This window comes from Amblyomma maculatum, chromosome 7 (assembly GCF_055883805.1).
Source record: "Amblyomma maculatum isolate TAMU_Amacu chromosome 7, ASM5588380v1, whole genome shotgun sequence".
NCBI lineage: Eukaryota > Metazoa > Arthropoda > Arachnida > Ixodida > Ixodidae > Amblyomma > Amblyomma maculatum.
The window spans coordinates 84014338-84037794 of NC_139350.1; positions in this window are offsets into that span (position 1 = coordinate 84014338).

Here is a 23457-nt window from a genome sequence, read left to right on the forward strand (position 1 = left end):
TTGTATGAAGACGTGAACAGATATGTGGCCTTCAGAACGTAAGATAATTGACGAAAAGGTCCGTGATATGATGCAAAGAGGAATTATTCAGGAACCATCAAGCCCATGGGCCGCCCATTTGATTCTCGTGAAAAAGAAATATGACACATGGTGATTTTGTGTCGACTATCGCTGCCTCAATACTGTCACAAAGAAGGATGTTTACCCGCTCCCGCGTGTTGATGATACCATTGACTGCCTCCATTCAGCTTCCTACTTTAACTCTGTTGAGTTACGGTCCGGATACTGGCAGATACCGATTCATCCGAAAGACAAAGAGAAGACGGCATTCGTGACTCCAGATGGGTTATATGAATTTAACGTGATGCCTTTCGGCCTATGCAATGCTCCGGCTACTTTTGAAAGATTTATGGACACTCTTTTGCGTGGACTGAAGTGGCACATTTGCATGTGTTATCTAGATGACATAGGGATCTTCGGGAGGACCTTCGCCGAGCATAACAGCCGTTTAGCTGTGGTCCTTAACTGCATGAGAAAGCGGGTCTCGTGCTGAGCTCTAAGAAGTGCTGCTTCGGTGCACGCCAGATCGTTGTGCTTGGGCATTTGGTTGACAAAGATGGTGTTAGGATCGACCCACAGAAGATTGAAGCTGCCAGCTGCGTCAAAGAGCCCAAGTCTGTGAAAGAACTCAGGAGCTTCTTGGGACTTTGCTCTTACTTTCGACGCTTCATCCCTAAGTTTGCTGACATAGCCTACCCTCTCAAATGCCTCTTGCAGAAAGATATTCTTTTCAAATGAACCTCTCAATATGATTTGTTTTTCGCCAGCTCAAGTTTCTTCTTACCTCGCGGCCCATACAGCGTCATTTCAGCCCGACAGCTCCCACTGAACTGCACACTGACGCACGTGGCATCGGCGTGGGTGCTGTGCTCATACAACGGCGTGACGGAAACCAACACGTTGTCGCTTGCGCAAGTTGCACACTTAGCACGTCCGAACGCAGCTATACCGTGTCGGAGCAAGCGCGCTTTGCGGTCGTTTTCGGTGTACAGAGGGTTCGCTCGTACCTTTATGGACATGCCTTTACAGTCATCACCGATCATCATTCGCTTTGCTGGTCGGTGAATCTACGCTACTTTTGCGGTCGGTTGGCCGGCTGGGCATTATGCTTTCAGGAGTTCAACTTTACATTGTCGTACAAAAGTGGCCAGCTGGCGCTGACTGCCCCTCGCGGCTGCCTCTCGCAACTACTCTCTACGATGACAACATCGATGACTATCTTGCCGCCGTTTCCGTACAATTTCCGGATCTTGCCACATTCCAGCGAGAACAATGAAAAGATCAAGACTTGGTATCACTTTTTGAAAAAGCTCGTGATCCGGCATTTGAGAACCATCTCTGCATTCGCGATGGTTTTCCCTATCGAAAAAATTACTCGTCTGGCGGTTCATGCTTTCTGCTAGTCGTTTCGGCTAGCCTCTACTCCTCTGTTCTACACGCTATGCACGATGACGTTACAGCTGGACACTTGGGGTTTGCGAAGACTCTTACCCGCATTAGGGAGCGCTTCTACTGGCCGAATATGTGTCGAACGACTCAGCGTTACGCGATCTCTTGCGTGCAGTGCCAGCGGTTCAAGCTCCCCATGCCTTCCCTGCCGGGCCACTGACATCCGGTGACACCACCGACCACACCATATGAGCAAGTGAGTGTTGACCTCATAGGCCCGTTTCCCCGCTCGTCCAAAGGCAATCGTTGGGTCATCGTGTGCGTTGATTATCTCACGTGTTACTGTGAAACTGCCGCCATCCCTTCCGCCACCGCCGCTGACGTCTCTTTCTGTCTTCTTCACGCTGTCGTCCTCCGTCATGGGCCTCCTCGTGTCATTATCAGTGACCGAGGCCGCCAGTTTACGGCCGATGTTGTGGAACAGCTTCTGCCCTGTTGTACTTACCATTTGCGTCACTCTACCTCGTACCATCTCTAGACAAATGACCTCGTTGAGCGTACAAACCGGACACTGACGAACATGCTTGCGATGTATGTTGACTCGCAGCACAAGAACTGGAATGAGGTGCTTCCTTCAATTACTTACGCCTATAACACCTCGAAGCATGAGACAACTGCTTATAGTACTTTTTTCCTCCTCTATGCCCGTACACCTCGACGTTCTCTCGACACCATTTTGCCCTCCTCTCTCGACACCGAGCCTTCTGTTTCGAGCACCCTCTGCCGCACTGAAGAGGCTCGTCGGTTTGCCCGATTACGCACTGGCCTCGCAGGACCGCTCTAAGCAGCGCTACGATCGTCGGCGTCTCCTACCTTCCCGGTGGCTTAGTGTGGCTCTGAACACCTCTGCGCAAGCGTGGTTGGTCCCAGAAGCTGTTGTCGCACTACAAGGCCCATTTATTGTGCTCACACGCATCACTGAGTTGAAGTACGTCGTGTCTCGCCAATGTTCCCAAGGCCGCTCCTCTCGGAAAACAAAAGTAGTCCATGTCGCAAGAATGAAGCGCTGCCACTCCCGGGACTCTGACTGACAGCCCAGGGGCTTCGTCTGCGAAGGGGGAAATGTCAGGCATGCGCACAGAAGAGAACAAGGAAGTGTGAAAAAGAGGCTGTTCACAATAGAACTTGAGGAAGAGGAAGCTCACCATCTGGTGGTTAGCGTACCAGGCTGAGGTGAAGAATCACCCTGTAAATAAGCCTTAACAATATTTTTTGTCAAATAATGTGGAAGGAACCAAATGGGAACACCAGACGCAGACTCGGATTTCACTGTTGCAGGTCTCCGTTTTCCTAGCCAACTGCAGCTCTCTGCGAACGAGACAAGCTGACGGGGAGCCTCGAACACGAAAACGGCGTACCCTGTTGTATGGAGGAACGAGAGCGCTTTCCTCGAGGGTTACCCACCAACGCCACTCTGTAAACAGCAGCGCTCATAAATTGTGAGGCCGCAGCGTTGGGGTAGGGCGGTCAGAACTGAAGGGGCGAGCGTCTAGCATAACAGCCAGGGAAAAAAGACGGCGGGCAAGCGTCAATTCAGCGATCCAAGGGAGAAGCTCTCTCTACTCCATCTTCTTCGGACGTACCATGTATTCCAGTCTGTAATATAGAGTGCTTTTTTCCCTAAAAAATGGTAGTTGCCTCGTTGCTGTTGTCAAATGATGTTGAACCCATAGTTTTAAAGTTATCGAACAAGAGACCTAATTTGTGCAGTTAGGTTAAATGCCATGATGAATCGTACTGCAGTTTAAATAATATGGATACAAAAGAACTAATTACTATCAGTTTTTGCTTCAGAATGAGTGCTTAAACATGAGTACGTGCGTGCATAAAACCTAACGTATAGCCGTAAAATTGGTTTTGTTTATTGGGTCGCAGTTTATAAGACGCAGGCTAAGAAACGCGCCGTAGTGGAGGGCCCCGAAAATTAAGACAACCTGGGGTTATTTCGCGTGCACTGTCATATAACCCTCCAATTGTAACAGCGCCTGGACGCAGTCGTTGCATGCGCCGTCATCATCATCATCAGCCTGATTATACCCACTGCAAGGCAAATGACTCTCCCATATTTCTCCAATTAACCCGGTTCTGCGCTAACTGCATCCAGTTGACCCCTGCGAACTTCTTAACCTCATCCGCCCCCCTAACTTTCTGCCGCCCCATGCTACGCTTTCCTTCCCTTGGAATCCAGTTTGTTATCCTAAGCGACCATCGGTTATCCTCTCTTCGTATTACATGTCCTGCCCATGCCCATTTCTTCTTCTTAATGCATGCCATAATAGCATTTAACAAAGACGATCATATATGCGCAGTCATTGTCGATCATTAATACTGGCTAAAGTGGAGAACATACGTAGTTTATATATTCCCTTGCCAAAGCAATACTCTGTGTACTGCGAGCATAGTTGGGAAGCCGCATCGCTCATCGAAGCGTCGCACTTGCGATCCTATATTCTGAGTGGCAGACTTTTTTAACAGCTAGGAACCACGCTTATCAGAAGGCACGCAGTCTAGTGGATGACACTATTGGAATCAGGTACTGCGCGCTCGGAAATCCCCTTGCTTTTGCGAGGGACAGAATGAAAGCTCGAGATCCAAAAAAGTCAAGAAGCGCGAACAGCCCTTAGGTAGTCTCCTCTCCGCGAAAGTGTGCCAATTTATCCTCAGTTGTTAACCGTTTCTGTCAGCAATAGTTCCAGCAGTCTTTATTTTCGATTTCTACCCCCCCCCCCCCCCTCCTCTCATGTAACTTCGCTGCTACTGTGTCGGGAACTGATTTTACATTCTTAGTAGGGGATTAGTGCGATTATCACTCAAATCAGGAAACGTAGGGATGTGTCGAAGGACGGTCGTCAACCTGTGCTGACGCCCGTTTGGTTCTATGTCCCCCCGCCCTCATCCCCATCACAATGGGTTTAAATTATCGCAAGCGGGACACAATCCCAGGGTTTCGCAAAAAGGCAAACATTTTCTTCTTTTTTTAAATTTCTCATGGTAACACTGATGCGGTTGTGTCCCCCCCCACGCACTTTGCTACTAGTTCGGAGCCATTGGCGACCCTGCGTCCAGGTGTTTTGTGATAAACCAGAAATGGAGCCCTTCCAGCTATCAACGCCAGGCGAGTCCCATGATTAAACTATAATTGCGTCGTCGACTTCAGATGGCAGAGAACAGTCGGAGCGGCGGCTCGCAGGATCCGGGGTCACACGTGCAGGAAGGTGGAGAGAAGAAATCCAGTGTGGAAATGGAGAGAAAGCTATGCGGGGAGAGAGACTTCCACTTGTTGTTATTTGTTTGTTTGTTTGCTCCCCTGCAGGTTCGAGGCTGTGCCCATTCTCAGGGCTGTATGTAGTGTGATTGGTTTTTTCGAAGCCTCGGTGGGTCTCATGGATTGACCGCTTGTAAGGAAGCAGATGATTCAGCGCCCACGCAAACGATGACGAAGACGGCTGAGTTTCTGGCCGATCAGCTGGCGCGCGCACTCGAAGCTCGGACTGTCTTGTTCGGACGAGATTGTGCTTTACTCTACGATCGTCGTGTGTCACCGGTCGCCGTCTCCAGCCCTCCGGATAACCCCTAATAAACCCCTCTTATTTTGGTGGAGGTGCTGGGTAAGACTCTTACACGATGACCGTGGAGTTCCGCAGCCGTACGATACCTATGGCGACAAACGAGGTAGGCCAACAGCCAGTGGCAGCCCCTTCGCAGTCCATCTCATGCTCCGATGCCATTCGGCAGCGTGACCCCGCAGTTTTCAGCGGGCAGGGCGACCAGGACGTTGAAGATTAGTTGGGCTCGTACGAGAGAGTGAGTCGTCATAACAACTGGGATGACCGCATGAAGATCAACAACGTCATCTTCTACCTTAGTGACGTTGCTAACCTATGGTACCGAAATCATGAGGCCGACATGCCAACTTGGGCCAACTTCAAAGCAAAGTTCACGGACGTTTTCGGTCGTCCCACAATGCGGAAACTACGCGCTGAAGAAGCACTGCGCGTACGAGTTCAGCATGAAGGGGAAACCTTCACTAGTTACATGGAACACGTCGTGGATTTGTGCAAGCGTGTCGACCCATCTATGGATGAGGCTAAAAAGATAAAACACATAATGAAGGGCATTGATGTCGATGCATTTCAGATGCTGTGGGCAAAGAGCCCCACCACTGTGGCCTCAGTATATAGTCTTTGCCAAAGTTTCGACGAGCTGCTCAAGCAACGCCTCTGCACTCGTCGCCCTCACGCACCTGCTGCGGCCATCTCTGGCCTGGATGTGAGCAGCGACCTTTTAACTCACATAAAAGACTTCGTTCGAGATGAGGTCTCTCGATAGCTTGGGCTTTTGTCTGGCCAACGCCCGTCGTCTACAGCCCAGCTGCTTACCCCTTCTATCCGACACACCATCATGCAGGAGGTTGCCAATGCCCTTCCCAGTTTTGGCCAGCCAGCGCCCGTCACACCTCATTCCGAACCTGTTCCACTGCAGCCCACACCTCTCCCTGCACCATTTAGTTACAGCCCCCCTGTTGTCGTGCCGCCTTTACCTGTGCAAGTACAGATGCCTCCCACGTATGCACAAGTTACCGCCCGCCCACCGCCGCCACATTCCTTTGCGTACGTGCCGACTATGGCGCCACCGTCGGTCGCCCCATAGTTCCGATCAACGACGCCTCCCTACAATCCTTGGCGCACGAATGACAACCGGCCTATTTGCTATGCCTGCGGTATTCCAGGCCATGTCGCCCGCCTTTGCCGTCGTACTCTGCGCTCTGCCCCTGCACGCACTATGGCTGACTGCAATTATCAGTACGACACCTTGCGCCCACCTCCAGTGACATCTCCAGGGCAGCCGCATAACTCGTCGGGCCGCCAGCACATTCCACTGCACCGTTCGCCGTCCCCTCGCCGTCGGTCCATGTCTCCAATGCGGCGTCGAAGCGTGACACAAGACTCGGAAAACTAGCCGCTGCAGTTCCTGGGGCACGAACTGCGTACATTTCGCCTACCACAAGTCCTCGTCTGTCTCCGCCGAAAGTCTTCGAAGTGTTTGTTGATGGTGTTCGTACCCTTGCACTCGTCGATACAGGGGCCACTCTCTCCGTCATTAGCGAAAGTTTTTGCGATCGCTTCATAAAGTCACCACCCCGCCTTCTGGACTCTCTTAGCACCGCCAGCGCCGCTTCCGTTCGTCCGTCTGCTGCTTGCACACCACGTGTCGTTATCGCGGACGTCTTATACATCGTCGAGTTTTTAGTGCTTGCGTCATGCTCGCATGACTTAATTCTTGGCTGGGATTTCCTGTCCCGCCACAATGCTGCCGGTCGCCGTCTCCAGTCCTCCTGATAACCCCTAATAAACCCCTCTTCACGCTCTAAATTGAGCGGCAGTTGGGAGAACTCGACTAGACCGAAGGAGGCCTAGTGAAAGGCTACAATTGTTTCGCTGGCTCAAGGTGCGCCGAGTTGTGTTGGATGGCGCAGTCCCTAACTGAATGTTAAGGCTGACCTCCATGGAGCAAAAACCTTCGAATGACTTGAGAATGTAACCTGATCAGCGCGCAGAACTTGCTGTCGTGGTCGCCTGCAGTGGCCGTTTTTTTCCTTCAATTTTTTCCCAGCACATGTTTGCAAATATAGTCAAAAGAAACGTTTTACATGACATGAATCGTCAGGTTTTTTTATTTATTACAAACAAATCTAGGATCGAAGCTAGCCTACGTTCTTGCAGCGGAAGAGGCGTCGTTTGAAAAAGCTCCCTACGCCGAATGGAGGCTGGTGGCATCACAGGTGAAGTGAATGAAAGTGTTTCCTTCCTGCAAATGTACAGTGGCTCGCGAATTGTAATGTAACAACATATAGAATCCTTAGAATCACTGTTCTCGCGTCGGTTGCGATGCGGAAGAATTTCCAAGGTCTCGATGCGAGCATATGTGCACCGATGAACTGCATTGCCATGGCTGGTCGCAGTGTTTCATCTACCATTGCTGGCGCAACAGTGTGCACGAGCAATGTTAAGACAAAGCCAGATTTACAACTTCACTTAAATTTCTTGTAAGGCTAAAGGGGAGGAAACGCTTACAACGAATATACGAACAAACGTCTGAAGAAAGACAAGAACATAGTGGCCTCGTGATGTAGAGCATGCATTGGCCGGGCTGCTACCCAAATATGCAAGGTACGATGCCGTAGCCTGTTGCTTTCTTTTCTCCTTCTTCTTTACGCCTTTAGCCCCTTTGTGTACGCTCTATTCGCAGTATGCAGTATACCCTTTTTTACTTTCGGCAGCCAAGAAGCGTCATTGCGACGGTAGTGTGCTTCAATCTGTGGGAAAGACACATGCCCGTACGGACGGTTAAACAGCGGTAGTCGCTCCTTGGAGGATAGTGTAAAGTTTACACAGCAGGGCACCGCGCCGCCTTTAGGCGACCGGCTAGGCCAACCGCGGTTGTTTCCAACCTTCTCGAAGATGTGAATAAGCCGTGTAAATAGTTGTATGCGGTCTGCAGTCTTTTTCCGAAACAGTCTCCTGCCTACTGTTTTCACCAATACCCATTACCACTGAAAACTCTCCCCCGCCCCCTCCGCGCTTTTTCTTTAATGCATACAGCATTAATACTCGCATTCTGCCAAAAAACCCAATACCTGAAGCCGATTTGACCTTTTCACGTGGGGGCGTGCAGAAAGGGAAAAGGAACACAGCTCCGTCACAGAGGACCTATCTTTGTCGAGCACGGGTTTGTAGTCTGATGAGCATCGTTGGGAAGGGAGAGGAATGGCTTCGACATACACCGACTCCCGAGCCGTCTCTAATTGGGCGAAGGAAACGCGGTTGAGGGGGGGGGGGGGATGCTCTACGTGTGGCAAACTGGTTCAAAAGCGAAGCGAAAAGGCTGCTACGCCACAGCACCAACTGCGAAACCCTCAGTAATAGACCGATGAACAACGGCAATGGAACAGTTATATAGATGTTGAATTTCAAAATGATGTTGTGGAGTACATGATACTCATGTCAAATTACTTTATAGGCCACAAAACTGGTTTGCCAACTTGTGCTGCAAAGTTATGATGCGTACGCACTGCCACTGAGAATAAAAACAATACTTCTAACAAGATCGTCTCTATGAAGTGCTTGGAATATATGCGGAACAAGCGTAGCCACCAGAATAAATCATGAAAAAAAGAAGTTCATTCATTGAGACACAACAAGCATAACCATGTACAAAAATGCAGCTGCTGCACGATATCCAGTTATTGACAAAATTAAACTATCCGTATTTTTTTCGCACCGCTGCAGAAAGGAAATGATCTCTTAGTGCCCGGCCAAGTAGATAAATCAACCCCCGCGAATTCCAGGAGCTCAGTGGCGATGTGGGCTGTGTACTTGGACCCCGGTGTGATATAGCTAGTTGCCTTACACCATGCACAAAAATAAGGTTCCTTGCTTTCTGTCAACACATTTTCATATAAAAATTTAATTGAAAACAGAACATTCTAAAGGCGATTACGATACTCCCTAATGCGAAATTTGAGCGCTGCTATTTAGGCGTTTTTGTAATATATTCAGGCAGAGAATGTAAGAGATGCATATAGCTCAAGTTTTTGTGCAGGCTGATCAACCCAAAATTTTGAAAGGCTGCCCATAGCCGTTTTTGCCAGCAATGCACACAGTACATTGGCGAGGGACTATTTAAACTACGCATTTTTCCACTTGGGCCAGCATTAAAGATTGACATCTATTACGCATATATGATCGTCTGTGTTATATGCTATTATGGCATGCGAGTGCGTCCAGAAGCTGTTATAGTTTGAGGGTTATATGCCAGTACACATTAAACCACCCCCGGCTCCCGGCTGTCTAAATTTTCGAAGCCCTTCACTACGGTGTGTTTCATAGCCTGCGACCCCATAATCCAAACCAAACCAATTTTAGGGATATACGGAAGGTTTTATGCACATTTGTGTTTTTGAGTACTCATTCTCAAGCAGAAACTGGTCGTAATTAGTTCGTTTGTATTCATCAATTTCAAACTGCTGTGCGATTTCTCATGCTCATCACCCTAACTGCAGAAATTTGAAGGCAGAAGCTTTTTGTGCGATAACTTTAAAACAATGTGGTAAAATTTATTTGGCAACAGTAAAGAGACAACTACGAATTTTGAGGAAAACAAAAAAAAAGAGAAATATATTACAGACTCGAATACGTGGTACGTTCGAAGAGGACGCAGTACAGAGAGCTTCTCCCTTGTGTCGCCGACCTGATGCTCGTCCGCCATCTTTCTCCTGTCCCTGTTACGTTAGACGCTCGGCCCTTCAGCTCCGACCATCCTGTCCCGTGGCCGCGGCCTCAAAATTTATGAGTGCGGCTGTTTACAGAGTGGACTTAGTGGGCAACCCTCGAGGAAAACGCCCTCGTTCTCCAAACGACAGCGTACGCCGTTTTCGTGTTCGAGGCTCCCGTCAGCTTGTCTCCTTTTCAGAGGGCTGCAGTTGGCTGGGAAGACAGAGACCTACAGCCATGAAAACGGAGTTTAGATTGGGCGCTCCGATCTGGTTCTTACCACTCCTCCTCCCCCCCCCCCCCCCTCCCAAATGAGTATACTTATCTTACATCCGTCTCCAGAGAATAGAGGAGTGGCACAGGTCGCCCTAACTTCATTTCGGATGGCATCTTTATGGCACAAGAACGCACGTGACCATCTCGCCCTTTGAATAGTGCCACGACGCGATCGGTGTGCCACATGTTGTGGAGCATTATCGCCGTGGACTATTAAGATGTCTATTTGCAGTGTTGGCCGGACTTGCTGCCAATGTTTGAGTGGACCGTAGGGGCAGGAGGTAATCTGGATGACGCCTGTAACACCGTTCATTTCACTGTGCTTCCTGTGGTCACGTATGTGAGCCCGCTTGTGAGCGATACTGCCTCGACGTCACTTGTGGACATCCAGTGAAGACCAATACCTTTTTGGGTCTGGCCAGAGGCCGCCCAGTCACCACTGCTCAGGGCTCTTCTCACTCCGGCCGAGTGTGACGTCCACTTTCGCAGGCGCATTCCGTAATTTTTCGTCATGTCTGCTGCTTTCGTTGTCATTTTTACTTCCTCGCCGCCTAATTTCACACCTGTTACCAAGTCGTGTACGTAGGACTCCTTCAGTTGCGTTACGTTCAGAACGTAAGCTGTTTCTCTCAGAGCGCCCTTTTTCTTCTCGAAGTGATGAAGAAGTGTAGCTGTGAGAATGCCAATGCTTGCTTTAGTGGCTAACGGCATCGTACACATTCTCCGTGTTGAGCAATGGCTATCGGGCAACAGGCAGACTACTGTAGCAAAGGTATCTCAAAGCATCTCTGTCCTCAGATCGGGCGCTCATTTCCAGAAGTGGCTTCTCTACATCGAAAACAAATGATGCATTGTGCAGGCGGAATAGCACTAATACTGCCCCAAGTCATTGATTAGCTTTGTTCCTTTTTGTATGGGCATAAAGCACTACGAACGGTTTGGTAGTGGCCAGCCCATTTCTCAAAACCTGTTGGTGTGGCATATAGTATTAGCCTCGAGATCGAGCAGATTCGCCAACCCTGCTCAGTGTGGATGCGTGTTCGCGTCGCGTACCAGCGCGCAGTGATTTATGTGCGCTCGTGCGGTATGCACAAGAGTGGTTTTTGTTTGTTTCGCGGTTCCTGTGCGCTTTTGCTTGCCTATCTGCCTCTTCCAAAAGAAATGTAAACAGGCTATCATGCCACGCTCCATTAAAAGAAGAAATGCTTGACCATATCGAGTATGTCATGCTGGAGGAGGGCATCACATCATTATTCGCGGTATTCGGCGCTTGAAATTATTTGACACAAGGCGTCTCAAACAAAGTGGAGTTGTCGTCAGGCACCGTGCCAAAGCAAAACAGGTCGCTGCTGTCAATACAACTCAGTGCAAACAATCAGAAATCGTATATTCCCGTTTTTGTTTGGAATATGGAGCCTAGACTGATGTTAAGCAGAATGCAGTTTGAACAGGCCACTATGTGCCCTCTGAATGCACGATAGAGTTGTCTGAGTAGCATTGTTTTTTTGCTGTTAAATCTCAGTTTCGGTGTCTCAGTAGTAGGGCGCTCCACTGCTGAGTTCGAGATAGGGGTTTCAATCACGGCACTTTCGAAAGACACTTCTCTGCTGTGTGATTTGACTGAACGTTAAACAATCCCACGTGCTCAACGACAACGCAGACCGCCACTACATCATTGGTTATAGTCGATGTCGGTTTGGTGCGTTAAAACCATTATGCATTTTTTTGCTCATCTGTAACAGGGGCAGTGAGCAAATCTTGCTTTAGTGAAATGCTTAATCGTTTGAAAAGATATCTTCCCAGCAAATAATTGTTGCGCTATATGTTACATAATACACCTAGTCAATGTATTTCACTGGTAGCCCATTAGGATTATTAGAATCCTTTTCTGTCAAAGTCCTATTTTCCGAGCAAACTCGTTATTTCTGACAAGGGGAGTAAAATAGCTTCATACGGGTGCAACTACGGGTGTTTAGTTTGTGAATAAATACATGTTTATAGTCTCATGATATGATGAACTCCATTTCTTTCGGTATAGATTTATATCCGGTACCTGTTTTCAAAAGTAACTGCTTCGCATAAGGTTGGGTCACTGCCCAAAACACACACACACACACACACACACACACACACACACACACACACACACACACACACACACACACACACACACACACACACACACACACACACACACACACACACACACACACACACACACACACACACACACACACACACACACACACACACACACACACACACACACACACACACACACACACACACACACACACACACACACACACACACACACACACACACACACACACAGTGACAGGTGGATGCAATAGTTTGGTTCAACGTCTAGCGTTGCCAGTAGTTCGGCCACAGCAGGATCGAACTGCCAGCCGCAGGGTACAGCTTCAGCGCCAGAGATGGTGCCGGCGACAAGCGGTGGTGATGGCGATGCCGCAGCGTTGTCTGTTTTAGTCTTCTTTACATTTCCCCCGCGTGAAGAAGTCTCCATCCTGGCGACTCACGGGGAAGAGACGACCAGAGGTTGGCTAACATGGACAACCTGGCGGTCATGACGGCGGTGGTCGGAAGAAAGGGCGACTGGCTCCATGACGTAGTTAACAGGGGATGTGCGTTCCAAGACGCGATAAGGTCCGTGGTATTTGGTTTCTAGTTTGCTGGTGGCAGGAACGCATAGCCAAACGTAGCTGTCGGCCAGGAACGTCGGAGCAGGGGCATCGCTATCAAGCTGATCTTTGCGATAGCCTTGAGTGTTGGAGTTAAGTGTGCGAGCTCCACCAAGTGAATTGTGGACTTAATAGTTTGGTCGAACGTGCATGACACCTACGGGCGCAGCAATGTCACCCACGGGTGCAGCGCGGATGTCATCTACGGGTGCAGTGTGGATGTCACCTACGGGTGCAGCGTGGATGTCACCTTCAGGTGCAGCGATGTCAACTTCGGGTGCAACGTGGGTGTCGCCACCGAATGCAGCAATGTCACCTTCGGGTGTAACGTGGGTCTCGCCACCGGGTGTAACGTGGGATTCACCTTCGGGTGCAAGGATGTCGCCATCAGGTGAAACGTGGGTGTCGCCCCCGGGCACAACTTGTCCTTCGATTCGCACACCACTTCTCGAAATGGGTAGACTTGTACCCATTGTGCAATCTAGATGCAAAGGGGATCTGGGATAAGCTTTTAGAAACGTTCACTGGCTTCGGTTTTCCAGCGCAACATATCACAGATAATGCAACATACTTCACAGGCATGATATTTGTTTACACTTACAAAGCTCTTGGTGTGCAGCAAAAGGAGACTACACTCTACCACCCTCAAGCTAACATCACAGAATGTGTGAACAGAAATTTAAAGACTGTGCTGGTGGCGTTCACAGTTCCAAAAGGATTGGGACGCGCGGCTGCAGGAAATGACCTTGCTACGAGAACCACGGTAAACCGGTCCACTGGGTTTACGCCGGCATCAATCCTCCTCGGTCATGAACTTTACGTTCCCATTGAGAATCATTTCGCGTACAGTTCTGATTTGCCAGATCACAATTATTCTAGGTACACTCAGGATCTGGCTAAACGCCTGACCGGAACCCTTAAAGAAGCAAAAGAGGACCTGGATCTCGCCCGCCTAGAAAACTAACCAATACAACAAAGGCAGGCGACAACTGGAGTTCGCGGTAGGTGAGAAAGTGCTGCGGCGCGCACATCCCCTTAGCGACGCATCAAAGGGTTTCGCGGCTTCCCTCGCGCCGCGATGTATTGGCCCTTACGTGGTAACGAAGCAAGTGTCTCGGCTTTCCTACCTACTTCGTGAAACGCACGGTGGCCGAGATAGCGGTCCAGTCAATGGCACAGACCTCAGGACATACCACGAGCGTCAAAACGAATTATAACCACAGAAGTATCGTTTCACATTTTGTCCTGACGGATATCGTGCACTGCTATACGCTGCTATGCATGCGAATCTTTCTCGCCTTTGCGGCTTTACGCAGGATGCCCCGCCACTCCAGTTCGTGTCGGCGACCCTATTACCGAGATCCCCCTCGGCACAAAGGTGGGGCGCCCATGGGCCAAAGAGGTCAGCGACACGTCGCAACGTGGTGCCACATTGGGGGTGGTACGGAGGCCTCCTTCTCCTCGGCCGCCGCCTGGGAGACACAGCTCCGCTCGGAGAGGGCAACCTGCCGGTGGTGGCGCCCTTTTCCGGCCGTACTTTGGATGACGTGCGCAGTTCGGACCCCATCCCACCCCTCTCCGAAGAAGCAAACGTGGAGTGGTGTGCACTGTGCGACTCATGTGTGATATCGGAGGACGCACACAACCGCAGCACGCAACATCAGGAGCAGCGGCGGCTGCACAACACCCTTCGAGAAGCGTTGGTACTGGGAGCTTCGAACAGCGCCAGGCAACTAATGCTGATACAGTTTGCCACGGCTCTCCACCAGGGCCAGCGGGCGCCACATGGCCCTCCAGCCTGGGACACCTCGGCCGACGGCAACCGCATTGACATTGATGATATCTAAAACTTTTGTCTGTGGTGTTTTTTTTCTTCCTTTTTCGTTCTTCCATGATGTGTTGTTCGACCCTGCCGATTCTCCCTGCCTTTTTTTGTCGTTGTCGGTTTTTTTCCTTTTTTCCCCAGACCCCCGGGAGGGGTTTGGTCTTGTGAGGGGGGGGGGGGGGGAATGTGGGCCGCGTAACCTCGAGCGAGCGCGCGTGGCGGGATTGAGCCGGCGGCGACCTTCTGCGCATATCACGCCAGCCGGTCATGTGCACAGGTGTGTGCACATGACCCTTAGCCGAGCCTAGATAAGCAGGGAGCGATCGGAGCCGAGGGCCTTCTTGACTTGGTCGGGTGTTGTAGCGAGCGGCAAGGCGATGTGTCTCGGTCGGTGTCAAGGGTGCGGCCATTTCCCGCCGGAGGAACAACCTACGGGAGTGAATTCACCTGGGGGGGCGTTTATTTTCGGTCGCGCGCTCTTTAACGTGCCGCGTGCATATTTTCGGCAGTGGTGTGTTTCTTTTTATTTTCGAGAACACGGATACTTTGTTGACTCGCCGGTGCAACTTCTGCAGTACCAGTAGATCCCTCTTTTGCATCTATCCCTTGATATACTCTAACCCAGTTGATTTCTTCTGTTTATTTTTTCCTAACCTAATTAGTGTTTTTGTTCCTGAGGCAGCATTCTGTTGTGGTCATTCGTCGCTCGGTGTGCGGCTCCCGAGCCCCTTGAGAGAAGGCGGAGGCAATTTATATATATATATATATATATATATATATATATATATATATATATATATATATATACAGGGCATATTTAGAGCACAAAGGCACGGGAGCCGCGGACTCCAAGCTAGTCACAACCGTAGTCGCACAGCGACGGCCGGGGAGCCTACGCCACGTCCCCTCCTTGCGAGTGGCACGGCGCTCGACGGACGCTCGTAAAAATCTCGGTCTCCAAAGGCCCTGCATTAGCATATATAGTATGGGAAAGACGTTAGCACTCTAATTGTCCAATCCGGAGGCAGCACGTGACCGCGGCCCGAAAGGTCCAACAAGCGAGCGCGATGATAGCTCGCTTCAAATCTGCCGCTGCGCTAAGGCGACTTGCCACCACGCGGGGTGTCTGTAATTTCGGGTGTGTTCAATCAAGTTGACCCCCGATGCCTCCTGGCAATGCACCGCTGCCTTGCGAAGCAACATGGGCTTGCGAAGGGGGTGTTAGCAGGAGGAGCTTGACGTTAGATTGAAAGAATCCGGGCGGCTTGACCAGGCACAAGAGGCTCTACAAATCTGTTTAGCACTACGTCGCCGCCCCTGAACTGTGTCAGTGGCGGAACAAACCCTCCGTTTGCAACCGATACCCATACCGACTGACCCGTTTTCCCGTGTTCTCGTTGACCTTCTTGGGCCCTTCCCTGTCTCCGCCTCCAAGTGGATCGAATATCGCCACCGATTACGCTATGCTGTACGCTATTAGAGAGATTTAGCTTACCGGAGACGTATGACGTTTGCCGGAGGCGTACAGACGTAGACGTATCGGACGCCTACTGCGCATGCATGAAAACTGCCGATACGTACAGGCGCTGGAGGCGTACTCCGGAGACGTATGCCGCGTGACGTCTAGCTTGCCGTAATCTCGCGACATCTCACGAGATTTCAGCAGCCTTGGAGCCAAGCCGCTAAGCTAAGCCAAGCGCCGATGGGATGGTGCTACGAGTGCTTGTAGAGTGCTGCTGTGCGCAACGGGCCACATAGTTCTCTAGTTTTCACATAGTTTCCCCAAGAATTCCGAAGAAAAAAAAAAAGAAATGGCGTCATCATGCCAAGAAAACATCATGCGCAAGCGTTTCAGTGCGGCGGACGACCAGCAAGTAGCTCGAGATCGCCACCATCCTGTACATACACTGTACAGCGCAGGGAGAAGGCGCCGTCGAAAGAAGTTGCAACGATTTCTAGGATCGCCGACGGCGGACGAGCGCTCGCTCCACTGCGCAATGAAGGCGTTCGCAAAGGCCTTTGCAAGCCATCCAGCGTTAGAAAAAAAAAATTGTTCTGATAAGTCACTACCCACTACCTTATCTGTTCAGACGAGCGGACTGCACAGCGGACTGTCCGAGCGGAACAATTAGTTATCAGATGTGACGAAAACGGCACTTTCGAGTAGCTCGGAATGGCAGTGACTCGGCGCCTGCCGATCGCGTGCGCTCCGAGTACGAGTGGTGGTGGATGATGCTTTCCCACGATACATACGGCCCGCCCGTCTGAACACCGCCTAGTCGATTGCTGGGGAATAGCAGCGCAAAGTAAAAAGCCGCTTACGTTGTGCGAATTAGATACATGATATTTCAGCATTTTTGCTAAGCATGGCTCGAGTTGCATAATATAATACACGTCGTGTAGCTGATTTTGTTTACATGTGCATGTACATGTGCACAGCCACCAGGAGCCACAATAAATAAAAATTGTTTGCAAGATGATTTGCTTTATCTTGTCTGGCACCAATAGCTAACAGCACATGCTGAATGCAGTGCCAAAGCCAAATATTGCAAGAGGTCTTTTCATTTTTTTTTGCTCCAAGCTTATGAACTTGTGTCCCTGTGTCAGCACGTGAAATGAAGTGCGCCAATATTTTATGCTGTTGGACAAAACATTAAGGCACTGGAAGTCCTATGTGTATTTACAAGTCGCAGAGGCTTAACTGGTTTGCTCATTGTGTTATAAAAACACCTGAAAATTTAAGAAGGATCCTTGTTAAGGACCATTGCATTGAATGAAGGCCACAGTGTCTGCTTCGTGGCACTTTTCTAGTGTCCTGGCGCAACTTTCAGCTGCACAATTAGATCCTGTATTATGTTGGCAAGTTAATTACCAATCATCTGTGCCTCATATGATTATTCCCTTTCAGATGAAAATGAGCCTGCAAGTGCCTGAATGACATGGTGCCCAGAGAGACTCATGATGATGAAAGCAATCATGACAACTCCCGGAATAGTAAGCGACAACACTTCTTATACTACTTTCTTCAATGTTCTTGTTGAACATGTTACAGCTATTTACAAAGCACTGCAATGTTCAGTCTTGATTCTCTTACTGCAGTGTACAAGGTGTAGCCAGAGTTCTAAAGTAAGCTCGTGTATGTATCATTAAAGTGTTATGCATCAACTATACACACCGTTGTCGTGTATATGTGCCGGAAAACAGCCCAAGATCTCATGGCTGCAGAAATAATTATTTCTTTCATTCGTTTGCTTGCTTCCATGGCACAGCCACAAGTCTGCACAATGTAAAGCTGCTGCCATCAACACCAAGCCTGCAGTCAGTGCCACTAATGCCAGTGCCAATAATGTATTCATAATCGGGCAAAGCGTGGGAAGTTCCCACATGCTTTTTCTTCTTGCGGCTTCACACTTTTGTGTGATGTTTGCATGGACGCGTGATGCATTTCCAGCTCTTAGGTCGTTGCAGCATGCTGCTGTGCATGTGCATAATCAACGCAAATGCTCAGAAGTAACATTTTATGGAGACATTTCTACCGCAATTACCAATTTGATGAATTTTATTCATCCCCAAGAAAAGGATGACAAAATTATATTATTGTTTACTCCAACCTCCACTGTGGTCTCAATGCATTGGCTGATGTGAAAAAAATGATTCAATTTGTTTTCAATGTGCATCAGAAGGAGCGTTCACTGACATAAAATGACATCAAATGCCATGAAAAATCTTTTGCATATGCCAGCAACAGGCAAGTCCCAGTATAGATTGCTGTTGAGCATGACAGTATTCTCTGCGAGCCTACAATTGTAATGTTTCGGCTCTCATTGCTGACAGCACGATTAAAAAAATTCCTTTTTCCTGAGAAAATAATTAGTGTTGTCTTTGAACAATTTATATTAAATTCGTTTGATTGCAACCACAACAATAATGTTAACATGAAGGCTTTGCTTTGCTTTGTCAACGTGTCTGCATCTGTGCCCGTCATAATAGAACAGTCATCTGCGTGTGGTGGTGGTGAAACTAATAAATATCCACAGGTGCAAGATAGGCGTCAACTTATCCGCAAAGATGACGGCCTGGAGGCCTTGGGCATGGGCGACGTCAGCTAGTCGGATTAGACCTAGCAAAATGAGACCTAGCAGTGTTTAAGGGCGTGAGCTCGACAAAGTTTCCCAAAATTATTTTTTGTCTCTCGATTTATATTTTAGATTTCTGGACACGCCCATATCATATGTACCAGATCCGCCCTATATATGTACGACAAATTTGACGGATATGTCGATGTGGGCAATGTCTTTGATGAACATTTTCAACAACAGTGGCCAAAGCAGGCTTCCTTGTGGAACACTGTTAGTGACTGTTAGATTCGTTCAAATGGTGATTACTCAGGCATGCTATTTGTGTTTATTCTCCTTTCCTTCGGGTCAAGTGCCAAGGGATATACCCTACAACCTGCGTGCAATTCTGTTCACAACTATATAATCACACCAGGTAGATTGCTAGAATGAGAATTCACTGCCTTTTGTTTTTCTTTCTGTTTTCATGAAATTCTAGTTTAAGACTCGTAATTATCAAAATACCCAATTGCTCGTCCATGAACCTTTTGTACCTGCTATATACCATGGCCTATTCCTCGCCGTGGGTATGTGCCATTACCACTAAAAGACCGTCATCAATGGGTGTCACCCGTTAATAATTAGGGGGATTATTAACGATGCGCCCTTTTACGGTGCGCACACTCCCAGACACCCTTAGAGTGAGTGGGGGTAGCTGTTCTGGTCGCGAAGGAGATGCCCTCGACCTGCGTGGCAAGCTCAGCCGGAATTCAACTACCTTGCAGTGATAGAAGGGGGTGACCGTTTGGTGCCCAGCTGTCGCCGGTTCAAGCCAGAGTAAGGTTCGGAGTCAGAAGTAAGAAACAAAACAGACTTTATATACAGCAAGAGACGATACAGAGGAATACACAAGACTACATAACATGCGCAGACGAGAGGTTCACAGACATGCCTTTCAAGTCACACAACCAATGTGTGCCGATAAATGCCCCTACAACCAGTAGCGCCGACGGATACACGGGAACCTGTGCCAACGCGCACAGACCAACAAACAAAATCACTGTTGTAGTGCTCTTTCCTAGGCACCGGTATTCCTTCCGCTGAAGGTGAAATATTCCAAGTAATGCCCCCATAAATAGGAAAAACACTCGGGCTACCTGCATCAACGACGGCCTAGGCATTCCTGATTTAATTTCCTGTGTCGTCTCTTTCTTTTCGGTTTCCTCTTGAGGTGTTTTCTTTTCTTTTTTCTTTTCACGGGGCTTTTCCTCCGGCTTTTCATGGCCTTGCTTGCCTCGCCTTGCCTTTTTCTTTTTAGATTCACTGCAGCGCACAGGCGCGGAACTTCGATCAGGATCCGCGGGAAATGTTGCGCCCTTGATATTGCCCAACACCAAATCGTAGATAGGGCGTTCCATGCACAGGGCTGCCAGTTTCCCAGAATATTGCGTCTGCACTTCAAATTGTGCCTCAGGTAGCAACTGGATTGAGCAGTCAATTAGCCTCACTGGGCACTTCTCACCAGTAAGATCATTCTCATGAATTAAATTGCGTCTAACGATTACGGCACTGCGACCTGTAACTTGTAGCACAGAAACTGATTTTCCTCCTATCTTCCCCCTCGAAACCGACATTCGATTCACCGCAGATCCAGGTTGCGCATGTATTACGGCGTTCACCACCCGGATTTTCTTGTCCTTCTTCCGGTTAACAACCTTCTCTGCTTCCTCCTCCTCTAGGCCGTACACCACGCGGACCTTCTTGCCGTTCTTCAGCTCAACAAAGCCATCGGCATCTTCTTCCTCCAGGCGACATTCCGGCTCTGTCAGAGCCCTCACGCATGCGGCCTGCGGAGCTGCCCTGTCAGCGTCGGGACACGACATCGCTTTGTGGCCCTTCTGTCCGCATTTCCAATACGTGGATGGATTGTTGGTTGCAAGTTTGCGGCAGTGAGGTGCATAATGGCCTAGTTGTCCGCAGAGATAGCACCTCGGGGGTGACTTCACGCCAGGTTGTGTCTGCCGGAATTCGGGCTTTCGAGGGGTTCAGAATTTACAATCTTGCTCAAATTTTCGCCTCCCTGGGCTTCCAAATATTCGTCTGCGATATCCATCATTTCGTCCAATGTATGCGCCTTTCTTTCTTTTAAATAAAGCGACAGACCAAGGTGATAGCTGCCCAGGAATTGTTCCTTAATTAGGAAATCACAAAGTACGCCATACTCTAGTTTAATTTTTGAGAGTTCAGTCCAGCGGTCAAAATAATGACTCAATCGCGCAACATACTGTGTTGCCGTTTCACCGTCCATAGGATTTCCAGTCCTGAACTTCTCACGATACCTATCCGTCGTGAATCTAAACCTTTTAAGTAATGCAGCTTTCACCTTGTTATAGCTGCCTGCATCCTCAGGAGGAAGTCTTCCAAATGCACCTAATGCTTCGCCGCTAAGGCAAGTGCTCAAGATTGTAGCACATTCACTGTCTGTCCAATTTGTATTTATGGCGATCCTTTCGAAGCTCAAGAGGAACGCGTCGAGGTCGTCTCTTCTCTCGTCGTACTTTGGGATCAATTTACTTGCGTTTATCCGCAAGCTGCTATGTCCTTCACTGGGCTATGCACTTCAGCAAAACCGTTGTTGTTCCCTGAACTTTGGAGCTGGAGTTTCATAATAAGTAATTCCTTTTCCCGCTGAAATTCCTCTTCCCGCTCCTTTCGAGCCCCCTCTCGTTCTTACTCGGCTTCTTTTCGAGCCCTCTCTGGTTCTTTTTCTGCTCTCTCTCTTTCTTCTTTCTCTCTCTGGCTAACCCATTTGCGCAGTTCGGCACCGGACAACCCCAGCTGGATGCCAGCCTCAATCAGCTCTTTCAGATTCATATCTGAAGCGCGAACCGTCTGGATGTAGCCTAAACACTGCTTAGCGAACCTCGCCTAAACGCTTCGATCCGCGCGGCATTAACTCTCGCTATCGCTCTGCTGCTAGACAGTTTACGACCTCTTCGTAAACTCTTCCAACTCGTTCTTCGTACTCTGAGCTTGAGTGCACCAAACGTCCTGTCGCGGAAGCCAGAATATTGTCACCCGTTAATAATTAAGGGGATTATTAACGATGCGCCCTTAACGGTGCGCACACTCCCAGACACCCTTAGAGTGATTGGGGGTAGCTGTTCTGGTCGCGAAGGAGATGCCCTCGACCTGCGTGGCAAGCTCAGCCGGAATTCAACTACCTTGTAGTGACAGAAGGGGGTGGCCGTTTGGTGCACAGCTGTCGCCGGTTCAAGCCAGAGTAAGGTTCGGAGTCAGAAGTAAGAAACAAAACATATTTTATATACAGCAAGAGACGATACAGAGGAATACACAAGAATACATAAAATGCGCAGACGAGATGTTCACAGAAAAACAAACGCTAAGCATGCAATTACAGATGTATTCAATAACACAGAGGATTTACAACAGATCAAACACGAGAGAGTCACAAAAACAAACACCGAATTGTTCACCGGGCACTGTTGCAGTCCGACGCCTCGAGAGTTACGACGTGGCCGCCATGCAAGACGAGCGCCGCTCCATCGCAGGTCCGTGGGCTTGCCAGCGGCAGGTGATCCCCGGGAGTCCAGCCGAGGTACTTGCGAACACGCCGCAATCGCTGACTGACTGACGGACTACACAAGCGGCGCGGCCTCAATAAATAGGGCGCGCCGCGTCTAAGGCTAGCGCACACACACACTTAGCTTCGCTGGTTAGAGCGCTCCCTTTTCCTCCCGTCGAGCCGCGCGTCGTCATTGGCTAGGTCCCATAGAATGTTCTGGAGAGGTCTGGCATATTCCATATTGATGAACCACCGTCATCCCCGGGCAATGGGAAAGAGGGTGACGGCGACGCGTACAAAGCTACACGCTCTCTCGCGCGGGGAAGGAGGCTTTTTCTCGAACTTTGTGGAAGAATCCATGCGGCGCAGCGGGGGCCTCTCGTCGTGCCGACTTGATAAAAATGTGCGCCGATTTCGTGACAATGCGTCTGATACATAGGTCAGGGGTGGAAACAGGCTCAAGCATTTTGGAGCAGCTTTGGGAGCAGTAATAAAGCCATTTTGGAGCAGCTTTGGAGCAATGAGACAAGAGTTTTGGAGCATTTGAATTGTGTTTTGGAGCAGGTTCCTAAGGTCAAATGCCTCTGATAATTGTAGTAATTGTTTTTCTCTTTCTGACAGAAAAAGATGAGCTCTTCCTTTTTATGCAAGTTCAATGCCTCTCTAACTTCGCACTCATTTCTGATAAGACAACGGCCAACAACTTGGAACAGACTAGCAGCAAACAAAATGCTTGCTGGTGTGCTTTATAACTGAACACCTAGTGTGACCTTGTGACCTAACGCATTTGCCTATTCTGACTTGCCAGATTCAAATGTCGAGTTTACCACTTCAATGCACTCAAGCAATGCCACTAATTTGGAGCTCAGATTAATGGGCATGACACTTCTGCTCTCTATGTTGTGCATATCCTTTTTTGATCCTATGCCTGTGCTGATAAATTCCTGAGCAGTGGTCAGTAGTGCCTTCAGGAAATGTAGATGGCACTGAAGGGTAGCCTTTTCATCCTTCAGTATTTTTACTTCCTACCTCCGTCCAATAGTTCTATAATTCGTTGCTTGAGCAATGCTGGGGCTCATTTTTTAAATCTTGGCAATAGGCCTTGTATGGCTTTCCAACACTCGTGAGACGCTTCCTAGTGAGTGACATCTTTGGAGTACCAACCCATAACGATTCAAGTATGATTTTGTCTGCCGTAGGCCCGGCAAGCTTGTTACTGAAAAAGAGG